Raw genomic sequence first — 20,521 nt, forward strand, 5'->3', positions numbered from 1 at the left:
TTTTAAAAGAGTGGATATGTGTATATGTGTAACAGTTCACTTTGCTGTACATACGTTAGTAGAAACTAACATAACTATCCTCCAATTAAATCAACTATCCTCCAATTAAAAAAAAAATATGGGTAGTGAATGATGTGTCTCTCCCTGGAATATAAACGCCCAGAGAGCAGGAACCCTTGTCTATTTCTTCTCCGTGCTAGGCCCTCAGTGGTCAGAACAATGCCCAGCACACAGCAGACACTCAACAAATGTTTGTTAAATTACTGTCATTTTTTTAAAGTATAAATGCATACAAGATGCCGTTTCTTTTTTTTTAATCTTACATTATGGACTATTTCCCGTGTTTTATTCTCTATCTGCTTTTTGTCGGGCTTGTTGTCTGTCAGTCCAAGTTATAATTCTTGCCTGTATCTGTTATACTTTTTGTTGTTGTTGTTCAGTTGCTAAGTCACAGAAGCAAAGAAAAACTGTTAAAAACAGTGACTAATTCCCTAGAGGAGCAATGAGTTTCTGCCCGCCTAGTTGAGGTTCTATTTTTACCAAGGCTGTGCTGCCTGGAGGGAGTTACCTGATCTCCTCGCAGTGTGTATGTGGCTGTTTTTGGTGGAGTCAGCAGAGGAGAATGACCCCAGTATATATCTGTTCATGCTAACTCTATGTTATTTTTAAAATTTTTATGTATTTATTTTGGCTGTGCTATGCGGCATGTGGGATCTTAGTTCCCTGATCAGGGATCGAACCTGCATCCCCTGCAGTGGAAGTGCAGAGTCTTAACTACTGAACCCCCAGGGAAAGCCCACATTAACTCTATCTACCTACAACTAAATCTCCCTCAGCAGCTAACGGTCCCCCTTCCATCCACAGTGCTGCAGAAGAAGCACTAAGAGCTGGCCCAAGGCCCCGGGTGTGAGTCCACCTGCATTCACAACCACAGGCACGTCACTCACCTGGAGTCAGAGCACTGGCCTCTGATTTCTCATTTGCATACTGAGGGGGCTGATAGATGACCTTATCCCTAAGAGGCTCTACACTCTCAGGTCTCTGAGAGTTTCACTTAAAGATGTGCTAGCTCCCTAATGTCAAACATTTTAAACAGTCTTTTTCTCTTAATCCCCTAAGAAGCCTTTCTCCTTGCTCTTGAGTTCATAAATTCCCATGTTGCAGGGTTTCCCTAGTGGTCGAGCAGTTAAGACTCCTAGCTTCCACTGCAAGGGTCATGGGTTCAATCCCTGGTCTGGGAACTAAGATCCCAAATGCCACAGGGTGTGGCCACAAACAAACAAATTTTATCCAAAAATAAATGTCCATGTTTCTGCAGAATACAGACAGTGGTCTAATTACAAGCCTAATTTTTTTCTTTTGAACAAGAAGCATCCCTGTGTCTTATCAGCTAGATTTTGTACCCTAACTCATCTATTTCTTGCTTTTGTTTGAATCCTGTTCCTTCTCACTGTCCTCACTAGAACAAAAAGCAACCTGTTCACCATACTGTATATACAGTTTATAAGAGTTATGGGCAGTCTCTAAAAGAACAGAAATTCCTCTCTCTACAACTTTTTATTTCTGCAAGACAAAACCCAGGAGCTGCACAACATTAAGGCCACTATTCAGTGTTCACCGGGTCGTGTGGGGACCTGCCTTTTCCCATCTGTGAGCTCCAGCAGGACTGGACAGGCTCTTCCTCCCACCAGCACAGTCACGGTTATGCTCACTGAATTGGAAACTTTCACGAAGGGAGCAGAAACCGGACCTTCAGGTAGTGTCAAGAGACACAAACATTAGCACTGGACAGATTTTTGTGGTACTGACGAGGTCCTGCTAAAGCATGGGCTGTTCTTTAAGTAAAGATGATGTTACATGGCATAGCTGATTTGATTTCTCATCATCTGGAGAAAACGTTACCAAACTCAGTGTCCGGCTAGACTCACCCCGCTGATGTAGATGAGGGACAAGAGTCAGAATTACTTGTGACAGTCGATGGGGACACAATTTAGACTTTTGTTCTTTCACCCTGATTAGTATGTTGTGCTACTTTTAAAGATGGGTTCCTAAGAGTGAAGTCAGAAGAGACTTATATTTTGCGGTTTCCAGGGTCTTACTGAAACCTCATTCGGCACCTCTTTTCTGAGTAGCTAGTAGGTACCAGCTCCTGTGGGGGAACCCATCTACAAAGGTAAAGGGACCTGAACCCTGACTGCAAGGCTCAGAGGTGCTGGGGAAATAGAGACACACCAGACCAGCTAAAACATAAGGCAGAAGATGGTGCATTCTGATGGGGAGGAAAAGATCAAGTCAGAGGGGGGAGGTTTCTTCCAACCAAAACACATTCTGATTCTTCAAATCAGATGTCTGAGATGAGCCTTTTAGAAGGCCTGGAGAGTGGGCATCAGGAGGAAAGGGCATTGAGCTAGAGGCCCATGGGAGCGCAAAAGGAAGTGAAAACACACGGGGCCCCTGCAGGGCATTTTGTCTGAAGCAAAGGCGTTGGGGGCGGGGGAGGTGATGGAGGGAGATGAGATGGGAAGATGGGCTGAGGTCTGAGACCTGGTTTCAGGCAATGGGAGTCACAAAGAGGCAATCATCAGAACCTGGGAATCCTTGGAGCTGTCGAGGATGAGTGGGAACACCTATCCAACTGTAGGAGGCAGGGACACACGGGTAGCCAGGAGATCTGATGAGGGGAAGCATGACCGGCTCAAAGGCAAGGATTAGGAAGTCTCCACACCACTGCTTTGGGAGAGGAAGGGATAAAGCTAGAGCCATGGCAAGGATACGGCCAGCGTGGGGGCGGGTGAGCGGAAGTGAGACGAAGAGCGAGTCCAGAAGATATGACGGATGAGACCACAAGAGCTTGGGGGCAACTGAAGACAGTGCTGGTCCTCCGGAGAGGCTGGGCCAGGAGACTAAGACACGGATGCTGGGAGAAAAGTCAGGCAGTGGAGGGCACGTGGTGAAGTCTCAACTTCGAGGAACACCCAGTAGCAAGGGAGGGAATGAGAAAGGAGGGAAGTCAGAGGGGAGGAGAAAAAAGGTCCAGGGCCACATGAAGACATGGTCTGGCAAGGAGAGGAGCAGGTTCTGAGAGAAGCTCTAGCAGCTTCTGCTAGGCGGGCAGTGAGGATGTGGGGAATCCTCTCCCCCACCCCTCCTTGCTGCTTCACTTTCTCTGGCCTTTAAGGCCTCAGCTTAGGCATCACCAACTCTAGGAAGCTGTCCAAGCTCACAATCAGGGTGATGTGCCCTGGGTACTCCTAGAGCCTTCTGGACCTGAATGACCTTGGTGACACACAGGGTCAGTACCAATAATCCTCAGGGGAGAGCCTGGTGGTGGGAACCTAGGCAAAGTACAGCTCTGGGGACAGGAGTCCAGGGCCGAGGAGCTGTGACTCGGGCACGGAGGCCAGCCCTGCAGCATCCTGGGGGCGCTGAATCCAGGTCGGAGGGTATGAGTGCAGTTGAGCACTCGCTGCTCCATTAAAGCTGATCCGGGAACAGAGGACAGAGTTGCGGGTCAGAGCAGCACTGGGCTTAGCTGTAAGCAACAAAGAATGGCAGAGGACATGAAACAAGGGCTTAATCCTCTCTTTTTCATGTCTGTCCCTTCCCTCCAAGGGATCCTACCCCTGGGTCTTTTCTGAGCCAACTCCTGAAACCAGTTCCTCCATTCTGCTCCTTCCTACCTTCCGAACTTCTCGATGGCTGACTTCTGCCGAGTGCATACTATGTCCCAGGCAGATGACACTTTTTTTTGGGGGGGGCTGGGCATGAGGCATGCGGGACTGTAGTTCCCTGACCAGGGATCGAACTCATGCCGCCTGCATTCAGAGTGTGGAGTCTTAACCACTGGACCGCCAGGGAAGTCATCCCCAGGCCAATAATCTTTATTGGGTTAGCTCATTTCCTCCTCCAGATGCCGAGGAGCAGAGAACCACCACACGCAAATGATGAAACACTGCAGATTTCTGTTTGGAGGACTTGTTTTAATTCTGAGTGAAGTTCAAGTGCAATGCATTGGTTTTGTGGAAGAGAATACTTTCTGGATACCATTGGGTCTGTGTGCCAAAGGGAAATGGTCTAGATAAGAAAAAAGGTAGAAATGACCTAAATGTCCATAGAGAGATAACTGGATTAACAAAATGTGGAATATTATTCAGCCTTAAAAATGAAGGGAATTCTGACATGCTAGAATAAGGATGAACCTTTATTCCATGATAAGTGAAATAAGCCAGTCACAGGTGGACAATACCATATGATTACATTTATATGGGTCACCTAGAGGAGTTAAATTCAAAGAGACAGAAAGTAAAATAACGATTACCAGAGGGTGGAGCAAGGGTGAATGGAGAGTTAGTGTTTAACGGGTATAGAGTTTCAGTTTGGGAAGATGAAAAAGCTCTTCAGATGGATGGTGGTGATGGCGGCACAACAGTGTCATTGTACTTAACGCCTTTGAACTGTACACCTAAAAATGGTCAAGATGGTAAACATCGTATGTGTATTTTACCACTTAAAAATTTTAAAATATCTCCTTAGGAAATCTGAAGGTAACCACAAAACTGAACACCAGTGTTGTATAAATTCAAGCCAGCTAAAGAAAACACCCATTTTGCAAAACCTTTCCATTGTGAATATGTGGAAATTACCTTATATTTGGGCAAATGTATTAACTGCTGCCAAGAATTCTTTGAGTAGAAAGAAAGTTGGCTAGGTGACATCAATTTTGCACTTGGGTGAGTTTATAACCTAGTCGTTGGGTCCCATGTCTGCTTAGGGAGCTGCAGGAATCAGGTGATGAACAAGAGTCCGCCCTGGGGACTTACACGTGGTGACTTCACACCAGGCTCCAAGCAGCAGCAACCGCAGGGCCAAGAAGACACTGGGGGGAAGGAGAGATGAACACACGATCGATGTGCCATCCACACACGGGGACAGACTGATGGGCTGAAGATGCTGACAGATAGATGAAGAAGATATATATAAACCAGCACCGAGGAGCTAGGTACCGGTTTTCAGGGAAACACGATTTGCTGGGCTCTTTCGTCCATCTTTTTTCCTTTCCTTTTCTTCCTTATTTCCTTCCAGAGCACTGCACAGCATGTGGAATCTTAGTTCCCTGACCAGGGATTGAACCCGAGCCCCCTACACTGGAAGCACCTGACTGTCTTCCAAACTGGGAAGTCCCAGTTTGGTCTATTTTTATGTGTCTGTGCTTAGCTCACTCATAAGGAGTCCCATCTTTATGACTTGGAAAACTAAGGAGAAGATAACTGAGTGGGGAAGCACTCAACAGGTTGGTTAATCCAGTTGTAGCCTAAGTCTGAGTGGAAACCACCATAAAGACCAAAGTTGTCACTGCCCCCCTGTTGGCAGCAACTTGCACGACAGGCAACGAGCCAGAGAAGAAATGCCTCCTTTGAAATAACTAGCTTCTTTGGCAGAACAACCAGTGCTAAAGCTTGATGTCTCTGCTTCATGAAAATATTTTAGTAAATGGCTTTGAAAGTGTGATTTTAAATGCCTGAGTGTGCCAGGGAAACAGGGCTTATATAGCACGGGTTTCAGTTCAGTTCAGTAGTCGCTCAGTCGTGTCCGACTTTTTGCGACCCCATGAACCGCAGCACACCAGGCCTCCCTGTCCATCACCAACTCCCGGAGTTTACCCAAACTCATGTCCATCGAGTCAGTGATGCCATCCAGCCATCTCATCCTCTGTCGTCCCCTTCTCCTCCTGCCCCCAATCCCTCCCAGCATCAGGGTCTTTTCCAATGAGTCAACTCTTCGCATGAGGTGGCCAAAATATTGGAGTTTCAGCTTCAGCATCAGTCCTTCCAATGAACACCCAGGACTGATCTCCTTTAGGATAGACTGGTTGGATCTCCTTGCAGTCCAAGGGACGCTCAAGAGTCTTCTCCAAGACCACAGTTCAAAAGCATCAATTCTTTGGTGCTCAGCTTTCTTCACAGTCCAACTCTCACATCCATATGTGACCAGACTGTTCGCAACTTTCTCCCATTGCTTGCCACTGCAAGCAAGCACCTTTTGGTGCTATGAATTCCCAGGGTAGACCTGTGTTCTGTGTAACTCTTCTGAATGCATTTACTGATTATCCACTTATAAACATTAGGACTGGACTATCAGTCTCCTGTTGGGTTTTTCTAAAGCAGTTTATACTCAATTCTTTTCCTGCAAATTAATTGCAATTTAATAACTGTTTACATTTATTTTTATTTCTTACTGAAGTATAATATACATAGGGAAAACTGGACATATCTATTTGAAAGTATACAAGCACAGTCTGAAGATATTGCAGGTTTAGTTCTAGGCCACCACAAGAAATTGAATAACTCAATAAAGTGGTTGTTGTTGTTTAGTCACTAAGTCCTATCTGACTCTTTGCAACCCCATGGACTGTAGCCCACCAAGCTCCTCTATTCAAAGGATTTCCCAGGCAAGAATACTGGAGTGGGTTGCCATTTCCTTCTCTAGGGGATCTTCTAGACCCAGGGATCAAACCCACGTCTCCTGCACTGGCAGGTGGACTCTTTACAACTAAAAGCCACCAAGGACACCCCCTCAATAAGGTAAGTCACATGAATTTTTTGGTTTCTCAGTGCACATAAAAGTTATGTCTATACCATTCTGTAGTCTACTAAACATGCAACTGCATTCTGTCTAAAAAACAATCTACAAACCTTAATTCAAAAATACTTTATTGCTAGGGAATTCCCTGGTCCAGTGGTTAAGACTCTGCACTTCCAATGCAGGAGGTATGGGTTTGATCCCTGGTTGGGGAACAAGATCCCACATGCCTCATGGTGTGCCAGAATGTTAAAAAAATTTTTGTAAATACTTTATTGCTAAAACTACTAAACATTATCGGAGGCTTCAGCAAGTCATATTCTTTTTTGCACCAGTAGCATCAAAGATCACTGCTCCCAGATCATCATAACACATATAATAAAAATGAAAAAGTTTGAAATGTTGCAAGAATTACAAAACATAACACAGAACCATGAAGTGAGTAAACGCAGAAGGGAAAATGGTGGCAACAGACTTCCTGGACACAGGGTTGCCCCAATTTGTAAACAATGCAATCTCTGCAAAGGCAAAGAGGCAATAAAGGCAAAGAAAATAAAACGAGGTGCGCCTATATTTCAGAACTGGCTTTTGGAAATGGGTTTCAGTCGATATGTTCATCAAGCACCTACTCAGTGCTGGAAACAAATCCCTGATGCTGCGGACTACGATCCAGTAATGTGACCAAGACACACACATAAACATCCAGACCACAAGGAAAAACGTGTGAAAAAGGTACATGCGGAGTGAGTGCCAAGGGAACACAAAGGTGTGCAGGTGCTCAAGTGAGACCTCCAAGAACAGGGCAGTTTCGCTAAGGATGAAAGAACTAAATCTGGAAGAAAGGCATTTTGAAATGAACGCTACAGTGCTTCACTAGGATGAGAGCAAATCTGCGGGTTTGTGTACATTTAGTTCTTTCTTCTCTTCAAGGAGCTCTCTATCGAATGACAAGGAAGACCTGCTACTTGTGGAGGTGAAGTGAAGGTCAAAGACTGCAGCGGCTCTTTCCATGACTTCAAGGCGGGGATACTCAGGTGTAATTTCATACATCGGCTACGGTTTCAGAGATGAAAGAGGGAGGGGGTTTCCCTTTGTGTATAAAGCATTAGATGATTATCGTTGAGAAATATCACGAAGTATTTTACAGGAGATTATGGCTTGCATGTGCAAATGCCAGCAGACAACGAAGATATGGATATTGCTGCGAGGCAGGGAGGTTCTGCCTGTATTTCTTTCATTCACAAATCCTGGGTTGGAGGATACAAGGGATGCTAGAGCACAGACCAGATGAAGGTTCCAGATGAGGAAGTGCATTTGAGAACTCCTCATTTCAGTCTCTGATTTTCCTCTCCTGCATAATTAAGATGCTAGCTGAAGAAAGACTGCTTGGCTTCATATGGAGGGCCAATATATGAAAAGGTTACTGAGCCAAAATACCATCTAAAATGCGTATATGATTTAACCCATCACTTTTCTTTGAAGAAAATAACAAAACACGAATAACAAGTATTCAAAACTATACTATTTTTCAAAACAGCAACAAGTGATAGGAAAATTTTTTTCCCCCTAATCTCTCATCCCACTTCCTTCCCCAGATATCATTAGTTACAATCTGGAGTGCCTCCTTCCTCGTTCCTTATTGACAGCCACCCTCAAAACCTACCTAGAGATGTTGTTTAGCCCAAAACCATAATAGTCTACAATTTCGTTTATTTAACATTATATTGTGAATATCTTTTAAGGTCAGTAGTCTCTCCTCTTTTCAATGGCTTAATATTATTACACTGTGTCAAAGTATCAACATTCATCAACCGCCTCCTACCCATGTGCATGTAAGCTAGCAGCAACACTTCTCTGCTTCAAACACACTCTGCAAAGATGTCTCCAGTATCAAGTCCTTACAGGGGGATCACTGGATCAATGAATAACAGATGCTGCCAAATAATTTCCTGAAAGTTCTATCAGTTTACACTCTCAGCTGTGTATGAGGGCAGCTTCCACAGCAACCGAGAGTTTAAGTGAAATTTAGCACACTTGTGAAATTTAAAGTCATTTTAGTTCACAGAGCACTGAATGGTAATGAGAATAGAAGCCACTAAGTCAACTAGAACAGATAAAGTAAAGAACTAGGGACTTCCCTGGTGGTTGAGCGGTTAAGATTCCATGCTCCCAATGCAGGGGGCACAAGTTTGATCCCTGGTCAGGGAACTAAGATCCTGCATGGCACGGCCAAAAGATAAAAATAAATAAAAAATAAATTAAGAAAAGTAAAGAGTTGTACAGTTTTAATGGTTAATAAACTCTTTATGCTGCTCTCAGGATAATAACTATGAAGCGCTAGGAAGCAGGCATGTTTGCCCTTCAGCGTGTACCTGTCTTATCACAAATATTTTCTTTTGACTTGGTACCGAAGTATAAATAAATCAAAGACACAGACATTAATAGATTCTATCAAATTAGAGTACTATGATTTTTCTTTCAAAATTTCATATCTGGAATATTCACTAGAGACAAAAGGACTCAAGGTTCTGAGATGATGACTGTGGTTGGGTGGCATGAATTTGTGGTGGGAGGAATAGTTCACATTTCATCATTTTCCAGGGATCAAAGTCAGAGAGAGGAGGTGGTCCTGGTTCAGCCAACCTAGGACTGGGTCAGCCAGGTTCCACCCCAAATTAGCAAGAGCATCACCAAAACGCCTGATGAGTTGAGACTGTTGCCAGCTAAGCTGATGGAAAGAAGGAGCAAGGGGGAGGAAAAAAAGAAAAGAGACCAGGCTGGGTCAGAGATGTGGGAGAGATTATCCTCGGGAATAATGCACCACAGACGCAATGGTTTCCATGGATGGCAGAGCACAGTGAGGAGGCAAGCAGGTCATCATCCAGGATAAATAAATTACTGGTTCAAGAAAGTGCAATCTGTTTGGACTGGGAGAGGGTGAAGCTAAAGGGAGTCCCTCTCATGAGAGTTAAAAACACCAAGTGTAAGGGTCCTCCAGGGCAGTCCAGTGGTTGCAACTCCATGCTTCTACTGCCAGGGCCCAGGTTCAATGCCTGGTCGGGGAAACAAGACCCTGAAAGCCGAGCAGCACAGCCAAAAATAAAACAAAGGGACTCAAAAAAAAAAAAAATCCAGATCAATAATGCAAAATTCACAGTGTTTGCCATCCAATAAAGAAGTTAGTAAACAAACAGGGGACTTCTCTGATGGTCCAGTGGTTAGGACTTCCCTTTCAACGCAGGGGGGTGCAGGTTTGATCGCTGGTCCGGGAGTAAGATCTCATATGCCTCCAGGCCAAAAAATCAACACATAAAACAAACAACATTGTAATAAATTCAATAAAAATTGACTTTAAAAATGGTCTACATCAAAAAAATCTTTAAAAGAATTTAAAAATCATACAAAGAAGTAGGAAAATCTGATTAATAACCAGGAGACAATATCTGACAATTAAAAAAAAAAAAAAAACCTGAAAAATGCCAAATGTAGGTTCTGGGCAAAGTTATCTAATTTTATCTGGTTCCACATCTCTAAACTTCACATCAGGGTGAAGTAAGGAACGCCTGAATACTTTCTAAATGCAGAATGATCTGATTTTTCCCTTAGAGAACAAACAAAAGGACTCGCCAATCGATCAAACAGATCTTGTTGGAGCTTGAAAGGATTGCTGCGTATCAAGGAGGGCAGGTAGGGGCCTGCTGGGCTGACTCACAGCAGACACCATCCACGGCAAGTGCTGGTGGGCCCATTCCCTGTTATTAAAACACATGTAATTGCTTCAGGTTTGCAGATGGTCTGATGGGCTGCTACCTCTGCCAAGGCAATGAGGCTGCTGGATGGGATTTTGCCAGCCACCTCTCAGCCTAATTTAAAGAAAAGAGCAACCCCTCCATTTACCAATTTTGTTCCCAAAGTTTTTACGCTAGTGGTCTGCCAGACTGACAGCATTGAGAACTGTGGAAAAGCCTAGAATCTCCCCTGGTTTTTGCCAGGAAAGAGGCCCAGCAACAACTGATAACACCAACTGCTACTGATCAGAAATGCTAGGCATAGGGGCGGGGTTGGGAGTGGGAGGAGGGACACTGGATGAGGAAGGCTCCAGGTCCCAACTCTGCCCTTCAGCCACTGGCTCAAGTCCCCTCTGTGAAACAATGTGATTTCTATGCCCCGCTTTAGCTCTAACGATGCCAAGTTGTCAATTTGGGCATCTAAGTCCAAACCCACTATCTAAATGGTCAGGATTAGCAAGGCCAAGCCTTCTCTCTGATGTAGTATCAGGTGGCAAAAGCTCAGGATATAAGGTACAACATAGACGGGACTCCAGCCTCTGTCATGACGGAGGGTGTGTGGAAGGCCTGGGAGGAAGCGGGGAGTCCAGAGGGTCTTACGAAGGGGCAAGGCTATCGGGGGGAAGGAGTCCTGCCTAAGATAACAAAGCATGTGTCCTTAGAAATAAAAGACTTCTGTTTGGTTCATAAATTAATAAGAAACAAAATTAATCATCATCTCTAGCATCAATCATTAACTGAGAGTTTTTAGGCTTCAATGTCTTGGCCATCATATTACACTTTGTGTAACACTATCAGTGGGCTAGAATGCTAGGAGTTTCTGTGCTTTAAAACTGGGTGGATGTTCCCTGCGGCCCCACCCCCTCCACTGACTCTGAGGAACATAATGAGGAACATTAACTTTGAAAGGGTTGTTTAATTTTGAAGAAATCAGTTAGCTGTTGTTAGGCTTTCCATAGAGAAGACAGCATGTTTTTTAAAATTTGGTGGTATTTATGACTAGAAATAGACTTCAAGCCCTTATAGCTTGCTTAGTGGAAGAACTGGCAGTGTGGTCTATTGGGTCTAACCTAATAGAGATGTAAATGGAGTCTAAGGAAATATATAGCCTTAAAGGTGGGGACTGACACATGGACATTCACCATAGCAGTACTGAGAACAGTAACATAACCTCAAAGTACCATAGTCAGGAAACTCAAGTAGCTCGATGGCATAGAATATAACAGGATAGAGGATGGGATGCACACTCCCACAGAGAGGTGCCAGGTTAATCCCGAAGGACCAGCCTTCGGCTGATAGAAGGAGGAGAGATTTCTTTGAAGGAATCAGAAGAACTGAGAGCTGGGGCTGCTTTCCTTCCTCTATCTATACGGCTCTCTGTCCCACCCCCAAGCCAAGTGAAGGGGGCCTCAAGATCACCACGTGTCAGGGGGTGCTTGCCAAAAGAAGGAAATGGCCTCTCACTCTTAGCCTGATGCTTGTTGATCTGCAGACGCTCACAGTCCCAACCGCGCTGGGAGACCTACCCTGTGTGTATAAGGAGCTAAAAGAGCCAGTTTGGAGCTGTTCCTGATGGTGGGATGGGGCGGCAAGTTTGCCACAGCCGAGTGGACCAGAGCCATTGCCATTGTTAAGGGACCTTGCCCAAGGTAAGAGGTGCAGAACATACTCCTGAGAGAGAAGGACCTGGGGTTGGCTGTTGGAGGCAAATGTGAACATTCAGCTGGGAATGGTTTGCCCATATCAGGTAACTGCAGTATTGACTTCCCACTCTGGGGAAGGGGAGGAGAACCAAGGCCACTTGCCCCTCTTTGGAGCCTCAACATTTCAAATCAGACTTGAGTTGGAAGTGAAGAGAAAAGGTTTGAATTGGATGAGAGATTTAACTACTGTATGGAGTTCACTTCACTTAAATATACTAACCAGACATTTAAATATACTAACCAGACTACTGGATGCTAGGAGACATACTATTATACTCATTTTTCAGAGGTGGAAACTAACAGAGAGCTGAACTAACTGTTTAAAGTGATATGGCTAAGTGGCAGAGTTAGGGACCTGGTAGGTCTGTCTAGCTCCAAAGACCATGGTAAGGCTGGCTACAGTTCTAAATATGGATTCTAGAGTCAGACTACCTATGGCTCTACTATGCAATAGCTGTGTGCCTTAAACAAATGATTTAACCTCTCTGTGCCTCAGTAAAATGGGCAGAATAACAGTATATCCCACATAGGGTAATTTTGAAAATGAAAGTTTACACTGCTGTATTTAACATGGATAACCAGACCCTGATGCTGGGAAGATCGAGGGCAGCAGGAGAAGGGGACAACAGAGGTTGAGATGATTGGATGGCATCACCGACTCAATGGACATGGGTTTGGGTGGACTCCGGGAGTTGGTGATGGACAGGGAGGCCTGGCGTGCTGTGGTTCATGGGGTCGCAAAGAGTCGGACATGACTGAGCAACTGAACTGAACTGAACTGAACCAACAAGGTCCTATGTATAGTGCAGAGAACTCTGCTCAACGTTATGTGGCAGCGTGGACGGGAGGAGCGTTTGAGGAAGAATGAATACATGTATAGGTATGGCTGAGTCGCTTAGTTGTGCACCTGAAACCATCAATGTTGTTAATCTGCTGTACTCCAAGATAAAAAGTTTAAAAAAAGACATTCCCCTCTCCAGCTGTCAGAATTTTTTTAAATTATTAATATAAAAAAAGAAAATTAAAAGAGTTCATGCAGGTGAGTGCTTGGAACAACACTTGACCTTAAAAATGTTAATGGTGATGCTTCTTTAAGGCAAAGAATGCTGAAGACGGCGTCACCCACCAGAAGCTAAGGGAGAGAGCTGGGACAGATTCTGCCTTTTGGCCTACAAGGAGCCAATCCTGATGACACATGGAGCTTGGACTTCTGCCTCCAGGCTGACAGATCACGAATTTCTGTTTAAGCCACTCAGTCTGTAGGATTTTGTTAGGACAGCCCTAGGAAACTAATACACATGTGATACATTCATTGCTTCTGAAACGGAAAAAAACAACTTTTTGGACCTCTGTTTTCCTATCAGTGAAGTGAGAAATGGATCCCAGATACAGCTTCTTCCATCTCTGTCGGGAATATCTGCATAATCTCTCCACCAGAAACACATATATTTAGGTGAAGAATACATCTAAAATAACCTAAACTCTTATTCATAAATATAGCACATCAGCGTTTCCAATGTGTATTTCTTGGATTATTGGGCCTCAGAGTTGGAGAACAGGCTTCAGCAGTCAAGGAACCCTCTTCCTCACGCTGTCCACATGCAGCGAGCTGTCCCCTTCCACTGTGCTGACCGACCACTGTGAGGGGACCGACGCAAGGATCGGCACCACCCCCCACCCACTCAGGCCGCCCCACTTCTACCTCAGCCAACCAGCCACACCTGCTGGCAGGAAGGAGCAGTCTGCATCTGTGCCAAATGAAGAGGTGATGCTGAAGACATGTCTGGGTTGTTTCACTGTGTGGACACATGGTCCACCCCAGCCCTTCTCACCCCAGTTACACAAAGTCCTGGAACACTGAGAAGTATCAGAGGTTGGAGTCCACTCCAGACCACTTCAGCAAGACGCTGCAAGGTAACAGCCAGCCATCAATATTCTGCAAAAGTTCTCCAAGTGATTCTGATGTGCAGTCAGGGTCCAGGACCATTCCTTTGTCTACGCAGATCACAGGCGGGCACTAATAACTTTCGGGCTTCCCAGGTGGTGCTAGTGGTAAAGAACCCGCCTGCCAATGCAGGAGACACAGGAGATGCAGGTTTGATCCCTGGGTCAGGAAGATTGCCTGGAGGAGGCCATGGCAACCCTCTCCAGTATTCTTGCCTGGAGAATCCCACACACAGAGGAGCCTGGTAGGCTACAGTCCATTGGGTCAAAAAGTGCCAGACATGACTGAAGTGACAGCGTGCATGCTATAGATAGCTTTTCGTGAGAAAAGTAAATTTAAATCTTATTTTTGTGGGAGCTTTCTTCTAAGTTTTTTGTTTGTTTTAATTTTTTGGCCTTGCAGCATGCGGGATCTTAGTTTCCCAACAAGCAATCAAACCCATGCCCCCTGCATTGGGACCCCCTCAGTGTGAACCACTGGGCCGCCAGGGAAGTCCCTCTTGTGAGTTTTAAAATCTGTCCTCGAGGATTCTCAGTGCTGCCTATAGTGCTGGATCAAATAGCAGCCAATGGACGGTACAAGACCCTGCCCCTATCCAGACCCAATGTTTGCAGTACTTTCTATGTGTAAAGTGATGTGCCATGTTCATGTAAAGTCGCTCAGTCGTGTCCAACTCTTTCTGACCCCATGGACTGTAGCCTAACAGGTTCCTCTGTCCCTGGGATTCTCCAGGCAAGAGCACTGGAGTGGGTGCCATTTCCTTCTCCAGGGGACCTTCCTGACCCAGGGATTGAACCTGGGCCTCCTGCATTGGAGGCAGACGCTTTACCATCTGAGCTACCAGGGAAGCTCCATGCCATGCTCATAGGTTACCCACAAATGGCCAAGAAGGGTAGGGTGGTGAGAGAATATACCAAATGAAGGATAAGAGGGTCATTTGAGACTACTCCCATGATAACTTCAACCACAGATTTGTGTTAACATAAATTAAAATTATTCGGACATCAACCTAGCTGTGCAGTAGGTGACCTTAACCCATGGCCAGACACTTTCTCCCTTCCATTCCATGATTTCACTTGGAGGGAGGCAGCTGGCACATCAGAATCACCTATGAGGCTTACGGAAACTACTTCTGGGTTTGGGAAATTTCCTTGTGCTATTTTGGAAGCTCAGAGCTCCTGCAACACGGCCCAGTTCCCTTCCTTCCCTCACCTGCCTCTCTACTTCATGATGGCTGGCAGGATGGTCTTGCTAATGCCCCCCCAAATAACAGGACTAACTTTATACAGAAGAGAGTCCTGGGAACCCCCAACAGCCTAGACGCCCGTGCACATGTCCAGCCCACGGAGCCCCTGTGTGGTTTCTGGAGGGAGGAACCCTGCTGCAGAGTCCTCTGTGGACCACATGGATACAGCGTGGCGCCTGGGGCTGTGGAGGAGGGCAGGCCATGAACCTGGACTAGCGCGCTCTCGTCCCTGGGGACTTCACATCTACAGCCCTTCATGCTGCTTCCTGTAACACTTCTCAAAAATCCACCATGTGCTCTGCCACCCTGAACACAACATAGCTTGCTTCTGATTCCCTGGCAACTCCCACCCAATCTGGACACTCCCTTCCAGTGATTTTTTTCCCCTGTGTGATTTTTCTCTGCCACACCATTACCAGTAGAAAGATTCTGTATTGTATAGATTCAGTCACAGTAAATCTTATTTATTTGTTACATACCCATAAAGCATTTATGATGTGCTTTATGGCATCTTTTAAAGACTTTTTTTTTTTAAGTCTTTATTGAATTTGTTACAACATTGTTTCTGTTTTATGTTTTGGCTTTTTGGCTGCAAAGCCAAAAGGGGGATCTTTGCTCCCCTACCAAGGATAGAACCCATACCCTCTGCATTGGAAGGCGAAGTCTTAACCACTGGACTGCCAGGGAAGTCCCTTGCGGATATCTTAAGAGCTTAAAAAAATATGAGTTCACTTTTTTTCCGAGTTCCCAGAGAAGCCCTTTTCTTATTTTTCAACAGAGGCCCCACTAGGCACTGCTCACCTGCTGGGACTCTCTGAAGCAGATCTGTAACCCTTTCTTCCTCTGCAGTCTCAAGTCCTATCAGACACTGAACCCTTGACATCTCCAAAATGTATCATTTTGTTCTTTCTTCCCCCAAGCATTCTTAGAGGTTGAATGGTGTCCCTTAAAAGATATACACTGGAGTCCAAACTCCAGCACCTCAGAGTGTGATTGTATTTGGAGACAGCTCAGTGGTAGAATTCTCGCCTGCCACGCGGGAGGCCCAGGTTCGATTCCCGGCCCATGCAGCCCCAGCGTCCCATTTAGGGCTTCCCTGGTGGCTCACAGGTTAAAGCATCTGCCTGCAATGCGGGAGACCTGGGTGCGATCCCTGAGTCGGGAAGATCCCCTGGAGAAGGAAATGGCAACCCACTCCAGTATTCTTGCCTGGAGAATCCCATGGACAGAGGAGCCTGGTGGGCTATAGTCCACGGGGTCGCAAAGAGTCAGACACGACTGAGCGAGTTCACTTTATAAAGGTAATTAAGTCAAACGAGCTCATGAAAGTGAGTGCTAAATCAGTATGACTGGTGTCTTTACCAAACGGGGACATGTGAAAAGAGAGAGCCATGCATGGGGGGGAAGACGATGTGAAAAGACAGAGGGAACAGACAACTGGCTACAAACCCAGGAGACAGACCTGGCACAGATCTTTCCCTCATGGCTCTCAGAAGGAGCCAACCCTGCCCACACCTTGATTTCAGACGTACAGGTTCCGCACAGTGAAACAATACATTTTTGCTGTTACTGCCACCCTCTCTGTGGTGCTTCATGACAGCAGCCCCAGCAAGAGAACACGAACGTCTCAGAATTACACTCCCCACTCTCCATTCTTCCTTCCATAACCGCACCCAGGCCCTTGGGCAAATGATCTTCCTGTGTGACTGCAATAGCCCCTTCGTGTCTCCTGGCCTCAATCTTTCTTCCTACCTATCCCTTGGACAAGCCACTTATGAGAGTAACATTTCTAAGACTCTATTTTCATCCCATCATTTCACAGGAAGACTCTTCCGGGACCTTCCAAGTGCCTGGGAGATCCGGGCCCTCCAGGCTTCCTCTAGAGCAGCACCTCCTATGGTAGCAGTTAGAGACAGGTATGCTAACGTGGGAGAAACAAGCCTGTCTCTCTTCAACAGGTAAGCAGCCTGCTTACCTACTGAACGCGTTCAACCACTGTCTTCTCTCTTTTCTTTTCCCTCTCTATTTCTGTGCTGAGAGTCTCTGAGAATCTAAGGGAGAGGCTCTTAGCTTAAACATTCTGATTCAGCTTTCCATGTGGGAGATTTAAAAATGCTCAATGTCACTGACAGCTCTAAGTGTGCATCACTGTACACCCCTAGCTTTTAACAGTAGTGGTGATACATTCTTGGACTCAAATACTGGATGGATGGGTGGGTGGATGGATGGGTGGAAGTGTCATCAGCTATCCTCTTGTAATCTATTTCCCATTTATCAAACACTGCCACACCACTACCAACTTCAAGAAGGTCTATGGCCTCAGTGCTGTATGACTGGAACAAACTCTTTCATCCCCTGATGTCTTTGCTGGATTTCCTTTCTTCCTGCTCCATCCACATGTCATCATTCAAGGCACAACTCAAATTTGACACTGATTAACTCAACTACTTGCCTTTACATCTAAAAAAGAAGTTTCTATCTTTCTCCCATTTTACCCTTCTTTGCGTCCTGCCTCTGAAAAAGAGTCGAAGTTCTTACTTTTAAAATACAACTCCTCTCTGTGTGTTTTTGGTGTCTTTATTTATCTAACATAGGTGTGCATATATCTCATTTGCCAGATTACAAATTCCTTGAGGGAAATCAATGTGCTGTGTATTCTCCAATAGAAATTGCTAAGGACTTATTGGTAAATAGTTGCTAAGAAAATTAATCCTCTCTGCCTTCCCAGGGAAAACAAATCCCATTAATTATTCCACTTCTCTCTCTTTTCCCTCTTAATCTTTAATCTCTGCACTCCTGGTGACACCATATCCTTTAAAATCTGTTGTTTCCCATCCTTAGAAAAAGAACCTTTTGCCATGTTTTCCAACATCTTCAAATAAAAGCTTACTACTTTTCCTTGCTACCTTAGTAAATCTGACAAAACTACATAAACTTTATCACCCACTCCTCAAGCCTTTTGTAATTATGTTTTTGTCCCTATAACTGAGTTCCTTCCTAAAAGGTCCTTCCTGAAATACCATCTGAAAGGAAAAATCCAAAGGTGTCTTTGTAGGGCCTGCCCTTGACTACAAGATGATGTTGACAGTACTTTCCTTGGCACTTGAAGCAATGCCCAACCCTGACCTTTTGCTGTCTTTATTCAACGTACATTTATTGAGACTTACTATGTGCTAGGCATTGAGGATACACTTATGAGCCAAAAGACATAGCAGTCCCTGCTCATGAGGAGAGACAATGAGACCATCAGCAAACATTTGAGTATAAACCAGGAAAGTGTTGCAAAGTACAGATGCCTCCACCACAGACAGTATTCTTCTCTGGCCACTCCTCTTTCTGCCTCTCAGCTCCTTGTCTTCCTCTGGACTCCAGATGGAAGTGTTCCTCAAGGCTCCACCCTTGGCACCTCTCTTTGCTTTTCAACAAGGACGCTCTCCTTGACAGTCCCATTCTCCTCTCGGGCTTCAACTGTAACCTCTTGAAGCAGGCATTTTAAACCAATCACTTCCTGCCACACATCTCACATACCCCAAACTCTACAGACTTCAATCTCCCTTTTCTGCAGTCCATAAACAGACAACTCTCAATCCTGAAAAATCAAAGTCACTCAGTTATTTCCAGCTCTTTGCGACTCCATACACTGTAGCTGGCCAGGCTCCTCTGTCCATGGGATTCTCCAGGCAAGAATACTGGAGTGGGTAGCCATTCCCTTCTCCAAGGGATCCCGATTCTGGGATCAAAGGCAGGTCTCCTGCATTGCAGGCAGATTCTTTACCATCTGAGCCATCAGGGAAACCCACTCTCAATCCTAACAAGACACAAATCTTATCTTCCCCCTTAATCCTCTACTGATACTGTTAGTAGCATCCCTCTCCTGCTTACAGGCCGAGTCTCATCTCTCTCCAGTTCCCCAGGGCCCCAGATTTGGTCACAGAACCATCCCTGAAAGCCACCAATATCTTCCATCCACCTCCTTCTGGCATTTAAGGTTCTAGGGTCCTGGATCCAAATGATCTTCCAGCCTCACTGCCTCAATCTGCCAACACTTCAGCTCCAGGCAAAGTTGGTTGCTCTGACTCTCCTCAGAGCATTCCTTCTATGAGGCTGCTCTCACCCTGCCCCCAGGCAAACATCCTCAAGTCTATTTCTGTTATCAATAAATATCAGAGGTGACAGTATCATGCAGCCATTGATGGATGGTAAGGCCATGCAGCAAACTGGATGAAATGAGATCCAGTTTTCAAACTGGATAAAAGCTTGTGAGATCATATTATACAATAAAAGCAAGATGCAAAATTGTCTGTAAACAAGTTTTAAAAAAAATAATTATCCAGATAAAAATATATAAAGAATACATCAAAATGACAAAAATAACATTAGAGTGGTGGAATTTTGGATGAGTTTTTTCATTTTTCTAGATTCTAAATTATATTTAGTGTGGTTTTTAAAATATGTGTATGTTTCAGGACTTCCCTGGAGGTCCAGTGGTTAAGATTCTGTGCTTCCCCGGCAAGTGGTGGGGGTTCTATCCCTCATCAGGGAAATAAGATTCCACATGCTGTGCAGCACAGCCAAAAAAGAAAAGTAAATTAAAAAAATATATATATTATACATGTGTGTGTATGTATGTACTGCACGTCTAAGAATACCCAGGCTCAGGACACAGACTCGGTAAGTACCAGCTGTAACAAACTGGACAAGTAGGAAAACTCTAATTGATGGGGGTATTGATTTCAAATTACTAAAAGGAAAGGATTCTTTATGAAATTTTATGAGATGTCAGTTTTCTATTTTTGACAAACAGGACATCACAATGTTTTCCCTTGGCATCATTCAAAAAAGCTGGTTAAAATTAGATCTTACATAGAAATAGATTTTAGTTTATAAATTAGAAAAATCATCTGCCTCCTTAGTGCAGTAGGCAGCGTGTCAGTCTCATAAATTAGAAAAATTGAAGAAACAGCAAATGATAAGTATTCTAAAGAATGTATTTTCAACTTGCTTTTAAAGTCTGAGCTACAGAAAATGAAGTGTTGTTGTGTTTTTTTTTAAACATTTCTCCCCTAGTGAGTTTTCTTTGTTCTAACTGCCAAGTTAGTTTCAAAGATTCTTTCTGGATACCTAGCGGTTAGAACAAGTCCTACAGATTATGCAAAGAAATAACCAACTGAAGTAGTAGGTACAGTGTTACTTTTTATAGGAATATATGACAGCCTGTTTTAAAACAGAACTTAAATAAAAATCCCAAGTAGGTCCCCCC

General features: G+C 44.7%; 1 protein-coding gene and 1 non-coding gene across 2 annotated transcripts in view; both read right to left on the minus strand.

The window, feature by feature from the left end:
* EDARADD (EDAR associated death domain) overlaps positions 1-20,521 on the minus strand; it is a 67,955-nt gene that overhangs the window by 19,779 nt on the left and 27,655 nt on the right. The window lies entirely within an intron of this gene.
* TRNAW-CCA lies at positions 14,790-14,862 on the minus strand. Its single transcript has one exon. It is a non-coding gene; the product is annotated as a tRNA-Trp (tRNA).

The sequence above is a fragment of the Cervus elaphus genome, chromosome 15 (assembly GCF_910594005.1).
Source record: "Cervus elaphus chromosome 15, mCerEla1.1, whole genome shotgun sequence".
In the NCBI taxonomy this organism is placed as follows: domain Eukaryota; kingdom Metazoa; phylum Chordata; class Mammalia; order Artiodactyla; family Cervidae; genus Cervus; species Cervus elaphus.